The sequence below is a fragment of the Oncorhynchus masou genome, chromosome 15 (assembly GCF_036934945.1).
Source record: "Oncorhynchus masou masou isolate Uvic2021 chromosome 15, UVic_Omas_1.1, whole genome shotgun sequence".
In the NCBI taxonomy this organism is placed as follows: Eukaryota; Metazoa; Chordata; class Actinopteri; order Salmoniformes; family Salmonidae; genus Oncorhynchus; species Oncorhynchus masou.
In genome coordinates, this window is record NC_088226.1 from 44,815,575 (window position 1) to 44,823,827 (window position 8,253).

An 8,253-nucleotide genomic window follows, 5' to 3' on the forward strand; every position below is an offset into this window, starting at 1 on the left:
TATATAACAAAGTATTGAGATAAACTTTTGTTATTGACCAAATACTTATTTTCCACCATAATTTGGAAATAAATTCATAAAAAATCCTACAATGTGATTTTCTGGATTTTTTTTCACATTTTGTCTGTCTTGTCATAAGTGTACCTATGATGAAAATTACAGGCCTCTCTCATCTTTTTAAGTGGTGACTGACTAAATACTTTTTTGCCCCACTGTACACTTCACATTGGGTGAGGCGGGTTGCAGGAGAGTATTTAGAAGTTGAGGTTTAGGAAAAAAAAAAATAAAGATATGCAAAGAAAAATATATCAAAATATATACTATACAAGGGACACGACAGGACAAAGACATAGACGTCTGACTGCTATGCCATCTTTGGAAAGGCACACATCTGTCTAGGGTACAAAAAATGTCTGTAGCATTGAAGGTCCCCAAGAACAAAGTGGCCTCTATCATTCTTAAATGGAAGAAGTTTGGAACCACCATGACTCTTCCTAGAGCTGGCAACTCGGCCAAATTGATCAATCGGTGGAGAAGGGCTTTGGTTGGAGAGGTGACCAAGAACCCAATGGTCACTCTGACTGATCTCCAGAGTTCCTCTGTGGATATGGGAGAACCTTCCAGAAGGACAACCATCTCTGCAGCACTCCACCAATCAGGCCTTTATGGTAGACTGGTCAGATGGAAGCCACTCCTCAGTAAAATGCACATAACAGCCCGCTTGGAGTTTGCCAAAAGGCACCTAAAGGACTCAGACCATGAGAAACAAGATTCTCTGGTCTGATGAAGCCAAGATTTAACTCTTTAGCCTGATTGCCAAGCGTCACGTCTGGAGGAAACTTGGCACCATCCCTACGGTGAAGTATATCCCAACCTGACAAAGATTGAAAGGATCTGCAGAGAAGAATGAGAGAAACTCCCCAAATACACGTGTGCCTAGCTTGGAGCATCATACCCAAAAAGACTCAAGGCTGTAATCGCTGCCAAAGGTGCTAAAACAAAGTACTGAATAAAGAGTACTTATATAAATGTGATATTTCATTTAAAAAAATGTTTTAATAAATTTGTTTAAAATTATTAAAAACGTTTTTGCTTTGTCATTATGGGGTATTGTGTGTAGATTAATGAGGGGAGAAAACAACTTAATACATTTTAAAATAAGGCTGTAACATAACAAAATGTGGAAAAAGTCACAAAGGGTCTGAATACTTTACGAATGCGCTGTATTCAAACTTTAACAACCAATTTCTGCATAGTGTATCTTTAAGTTTTGACTCAAGTCGTCTGCAAGTTTCTGCAGTTGCTCTTCACCACCTTCATCCTGCAGCTGTCGCCTGCATTGTGGGAGGCTATATTGTCAACCAATTAGAGTGTGTTTGACCCACGCGAATGTGACTAAAGAAGTGACGGAAACAGGACCCAACTTTGTAAACCCACTGGGCACAGACGTCAATTCAATGTCTTTTCCACGTTGGTTCAACCCCGTAATTTATTTTAAATGTTGTTGAAAAAATGTTGATTCAACTAGTATGTTCCCTCTGGGTACAGTGTATATGTATAAATTAATGTGATATTTGAGGTGCTCTCTCTCACCAACTGATGGTACAATGTACACACATATATTTCCAGTTTGTGAGTCTGTGATATGGGGGTTGGAGATAAGTTTATTTCAACATTATAAAGAACAACTTTTATAAACAATGCAAGACTGCCATGTTGCACTGAGCCTTGCTGTTGGAAAACTATCTCAGTATCCGACTTTCGACTGTCGCAGATGCACCTCCCCCGACTGCACCTCCCCGACTTCACTCCTCAACTTTCACCTACAGTCGATTGCTTTCGCCATACCACTCAAACGAGCCCACTGCTGTTCAAGTATGCAGAAATTCAGCTAGTATGACATGACCCGTTTTGCATCATATGTTGCATTTTGAAAGTTCTGTATCTTGATAACTTGATTGCTGACATGCAAAAGATTTTGGGACTTATGAAAATGAAACAAATACCAAAAGATAGTTTTTGAATGGATTATTCCTTTAAGCCTGTATGAATCAACATTGTAGAATCTTGTAAAAAATATAATGAAATTAATTACATTTTACATTGGTTTTGATTGGTTACGGTGTGTGTGTATTCTCTGTTCCCTGCAATGGTATAGGCCTGGCGCTGTGTGAGCGTCTCCTCTCTGAGGATGGCAGTATCCAGCTATGTCTGACCTGTAGGAACCTGCGTCGGGCCCAGGCCGCCCACTACGCCCTGCTGACCTCTCACCCCGATGCCCAGGTGGCCCTGCTACAGCTGAACACCAGCAGCATCTCCTCGGTCCTCACCGTCGCCCATGACGTCAAACTGAGGTAGATAGGTAGGTAGGTATGACGGTAATCTCTTCACCCAGAACCGAATCAGCTACTCAGCTGTCACGGCCCATGGGATTAGTATGAAGAATGTGGTTCTGTGAACCATTACTACAGTACCACAAAGAGATGAGTGGTTATGTTGTAGTGGAGACGGTTCACGTGATGAGTAAGACTTGTGACCTGTAGACTTGTGTTTGTTACCTAAGCTAATTGCTAGTCTTTAGCTCAGTTGGCCAACAAAGTATTGTGGCGTATATGTGTGTCTCCCAGGTATAACCGGTTGGACTACCTCTACCTGAATGCTGGCATCATGCCCAACCCACAGCTGGATGTCAAGGCCATGTTTGCCACGGGGGCGGGTATTCTAACCCAGAAGTATAACATCACCACAGACTACAGGAAATGTTTGCCACTAACCTCTTTGGTCACTTCCTACTGGTGAGCAAAGTGCGGCTTATTAATGGTGATGAAATTTCACTTCCTTAAATTAGAAAATATATTTTACCAAGACTAATATCATTATTCATATTCTGAATCATTCAGTAGGGTCTTTCCCTAACATATTAACATTATATCCAAAAAGTCAGATTTTTAACCTAATACATTTGATAATAAGTGCCGAGCTCTGTTGACATAGTGTTGCAGGTGTCTCATAACAACTTTAAGATTTTACATTTTGCAGTCGGTGTCTTCAATGTCGTTTCGCGGGTGGCAAAAAGCAAAATTAGCATGACACGAGCTGAATTAAATGTAAAATATTTTTCCCATTGGTCAAAAGATGTGTTTTTGATTGGACACCCAAATTAATATACTGTAACTGTAAGGGATTTCCTCCTCTTCTTCCGAAGAGGAGAGGCGAAAAGGATCAGAGGACCAATATGCGGCGTGGTAAATGTCCATGGTTCTTTTAATACGTAAATGTACACATGAACAACTGAATACAAAAACAAGAAATGTGAAAACCCCAAACAGTCCTATCTGGTGCAAACACAGAGACAGGAACAATCACCCACAAACACACAGTGAAACCCAGGCTCCCTCAGTATGATTCTCAATCAGAGACAACTAATGATACCTGCCTCTGATTGAGAACCATACTAGGCCGAAACATAGAAATACCCAAATCATAGAAAAAACAAACATAGACTTCCCACCCCAACTCACGCCCTGACAATACTAAATAAAGACAAAACAAAGGAAATAAAGGTCAGAAAGTGATAATAACATTTTGCACGCCCAATTTTTCAGTTTTTGATTTGTTAAAAAAGTTTGAAATATCCAATAAATGCCGTTCCACTTCATGATTGTGTCCCACTTGGTGTTGATTCTTCACAAAAAAATACAGTTTTATATCTTTATGTTTGAAGCCTGAAATGTGGCAAAAGGTCGCAAAGTTCAAGGGGGCCGAATACTTTCTCAAGGCACTGTATATATCATAAAGATATCTGTTCAAACCATGTTATAGGCTTTTTATCCATCTCCTGAGATCATTACTTTGTTGACATTGAGGACCACCTGCTTAAGTTAGCTTTCCCTCTACAGCAGAGTACCCTGGATCCATCTCCCCTTCATCAGAAGCCGGTCACATAGCAACGCTCTTCATAAAAAATTAACACCACTGTTTCTATGACAATAGGTTCTGGCCTGTCCTTCCCTAGTGAGTGTTTTTGCTGACTGCTAATTCCAGGGTCACCTGTACTATTCTGCTTACCTCAGGGCTCTGTACACATGTTTATTGTAGAGGCCAGCTGGAAAGACTGCAAACTAGCTGCACTTCGTTTTGTTTCACCTTTCTTCAATTTCTTTTTATATATCCATAAAAATGACTGGCTGAGAAACGCTGCCTGCCTCTCTCTCGTCCCTACCCCCCGAATTTGAATATTGAAACAATGTTGCAAATGTCAGAGAGACAGACAGCAAGGTTTATACAGATCTCCACTGTTGAAAACTAAATGCTAGTCTAAAAGAAATGTGACTTAATGTCTAGATTATTTTTAAAGTGGAGATCAAGTTTATAATTTCCCTGCCTGGGTTGATGAGACAATGGATTGCGCAGTCAGGTGGAACAGAGTAAATAGGCATTTTAACGTCATAGATTTAGCCAGCGGTAACTTGTAGAATAGACACCGGCTGGAATGCACTTTTAACCAATCAGAATTCAGGATTAGACCCACCCGTTGTATAAACTTTATTCATTTGTGTTTCCTCCAGGGCTTGTACTCGTCAGTGATCTGTCCAGGCTTTGCGATGACCAACCTGACCTATGGTATACTGCCTTCCTTCCCCACACTCATCTGGAACCTGCTCATGCCCATCCTCTGGCTGGTGTGTGTGTGTTGTCTGTGTGAGCGATAATAGTATTTGTTAAAGGAACATTTTATCATTAGTCCCACAAAATTGTGCATATATTGCTTTTAGTCTCCTGATTCCCAAAGTCAAGCAATATCACATTTTCATGATGATGCGTCTTATCACTCATGCTCATTTCAACAGATCAGAATCTTTACAAACACATTCATCCGGACCCCCTGCAATGGAGCAGAGGCTCTGGTATGTACACACACACACACACACACACACACACACACACACACACACACACACACACACACACACACACACACACACACACACACACACACACACACACACACAACGACGCATACAACGACACAGAGTTACACATGGAGTAAAACAAACATACAGTCAATATTACAGTAGAAACAAGTCTATATACGATGTAAGCAAATGGGGTGAGATAAGGGAGGTAAAGGCAAAAAAGGCCATGGTGGCAAAGTAAATACAATATAGCAAGTAAAACACGGGAATGGTAGATTTGCAGTGGAAGAATGTGCAAAGTACAAATAAAAATAATGGGGTGCAAAGGAGCAAAATAAATAAATAAATAAAATAAAATAAATACAGTAGGGAAAGAGGTAGTTGTTTGGGCTAAATTATAGGTGGGCTATGTACAGGTGCAGTAATCTGTGAGCTGCTCTGACAGCTGGTGCTTAAAGCTAGTGAGGGAGATAAGTGTTTCAGAGATTGTGTAGTTCTTCCAGTCATTGGCAGCAGAGAACTGGAAGGAGAGGCGGCCAAAGAAAGAATTGGTTTTGGGGGTGACCAGAGAGATATACCTGCTGGAGCACGTGCTACAGGTGGGTGATGCTATGGTGACCAGCTAGCTGAGATAAATCAAATCAAATCAAAATCAAATTTATTTATATAGCCCTTCGTACATCAGCTGATATCTCAAAGTGCTGTACAGAAACCCAGCCTAAAGCCCCAAACAACAAGCAATGCAGGTGTAGAAGCATGGTGGCTAGGAAAAAGTCCCTAGAAAGGCCAAAACCTAGGAGGAAACCTAGAGAGGAACCAGGCTATGAGGGCTGGCCAGTCCTCTTCTGGCTGTGCCGAGTGGAGATTATAACAGAACATGACCAAGATGTTCAAATGTTCATAAATGACCAGCATGGTCAAATAGTAATACGGCAGAACAGTTGAAACTGGAGCAGCAGCACGGCCAGGTGGACTGGGACAAGGAGGAGTCATCATGTCAGGTAGTCTTGAGGCATGGTCCTAGGGCTCAGGTCCTCCGAGAGAGAGAAAGAAAGAGAGATTGAGAGAATTAGAGAGAGCACACTTAAATTCACACAGGACACCGAATAGGACAGGAGAAGTACTCCAGATATAACAAACTGACCCTAGCCCCCCGACACATAAACTACTGCAGCATAAATACTGGAGGCTGAGACTGGAAGTGACCTCATCATGACACTGTGACCTCATCATGGGACACCCCCGGACAGGGCCAAACCGGAAGGATATAACCCCACCCACTTTGCCAAAGCACAGCCCCCACACCACTAGAGGGATATCTTCAACCACCAAATGGTGAGTAGTATATGGGGCTTTGGTGACAAAACGGATGGCACTGTGATAGACTGCATCCAATTTGTTGAGTAGGGTATTGGAGGCTATTTTGTAAATGACATCGCCGAAGTCGAGGATTGGTAGGATGGTCAGTTTTATAAGGGTATGTTTGGCAGCATGAGTGAAGGATGCTTTGTTGCGAAATAGGAAGCCAATTCTATATTTAACTTTGGATTGGAGATGTTTGATGTGGGTATGGAAGGAGAGTTTACAGTCTAACCAGATACCTAGGTATTTGTAGTTGTCCACGTATTCTAAGTCAGAGCCATCCAGAGTAGTGATGTTGGACAGGCGGGCAGGTGCAGGCAGTGATTGTTTGAAGAGCATGCATTTAGTTTTACTTGTATTTAAGAGCAGTTGGAGGCCACGGAAGGAGAGTTGTATGGCATTGAAGCTTGCCTGAAGGGTTGTTGACACAGTTTCCAAAGAAGGGCCAGAAGTATACAGAATGGTGTCATCTGCGTAGAGGTGGATCAGAGACTCACCAGCAGCAAGAGCGACATCATTGATGTATACAGAGAAGAGAGTCGGTCCAAGAATTGAACCCTGTGGCACCCCCATAGAGACTGCCAGAGGTCTGGTATTGATAGTACACACAGTATTATCACTAGGTTATTGGTTGTTAGATGCTCTGCATTTGTTGTGACTTAATCAAATCTATTTTTATGAGTTTGATTCATCTGTGCCTCTTTTCATTGTGCAGTTCTGGCTGTTTATGCAAAAACCTGAGTTGCTGGATACTTGGACTAAATACCACAGTCTAACCTCAAGTCTGGGAAACAATTACACACAACCTCGCAAGGTATACAAATTGCAGATCCGGGAAATCCAGACTGACTCTAAAACAGGAGTGATACTGTACACGTAAAACGTTGGAAGCCATCTGCACAGTTATTTGAATCTGTGACATCACATGTTGATCACATATTTGTATTGTTGGGTGTTTTTAACACATTACCCGTCTGTATTTTTTTGTACCAATCTACGAACCATGCAAGATATCAATTTCAATCATATCAGCGTGGTTAAGTATTTATATTAATTTGGGTGATTATATTTAAGCAATAAGGCCAGAGGGGGTGTCGTATATGGCCAATATATGACGGCTAAGGGCTATTCTTATGTACGACGCATCGTGGAGTACCTGGATACAGCCCTAAGCTGTGGTATATTGGCCATATACCACAAACTCCCGAGTTGCCTTATTGCTATTATAAACTGGTTACCAACGTAATTAGAGCAGTAAAAATATGTTTTGTCATAACCGTGGTATACAGTCTGATATACGACGGCTGTCAGCCAATCGGCATTCAGGGCTTGAACCACCCAGTTTATAATACTCCAGATCATTTTGAAGTGGTGAAATGTAGCTATAGATGAATATTGGATCCGTCCAAATTATGAAATATTAAGTAATTATTCTATTTGACAGATGACAGGACTTCCGTTTATATTCTTGTCAAATCCACTCTGACATGCCATCAGTCCCCTGCTGTGTCTGATTGCCTCTCTGTTCCCTTCACAGATGGATATTGATGGGGACATGTCCGAGGCCCTGTATGATAAACTACTGGAACTGGAAGACAAAGTATGCAGGAAACTGAAGGAGGAAAAGAAGGGTATTTGAGCTACTCCACAGTAGCCTGATTGAAGGAACAGTGGATGGGACATAACTCCCATCTAATGGACTGAGACTCCTGTCCTACAGATGACTGAGACGCGTTTGCCTTATTTGCCTACATTGGGAGGCCTCACAGACAATGAGTGCTGCTGGTATTAGGTTCTGATTTGATTGCCACCGTGTCACTCATTGATGCTGCTACTAATGTATTGTGTCTGTATTGCATGTGTTGTCAGACCTCACAAGGAATTCCACAAACACATTTGAAAGTATGTGTATTATTTGATGTGTCAAATAATGTAATAGCATTCCAATAAACCATATGGCTTTAATTAACATGTA

General features: G+C 41.5%; 1 pseudogene; it reads left to right on the forward strand.

Moving 5' to 3' along the window:
- Positions 1-2,154: 2,154 nt before the first annotated feature.
- Positions 2,155-8,253, forward strand: LOC135556856 (3-keto-steroid reductase/17-beta-hydroxysteroid dehydrogenase 7-like; annotated as a pseudogene).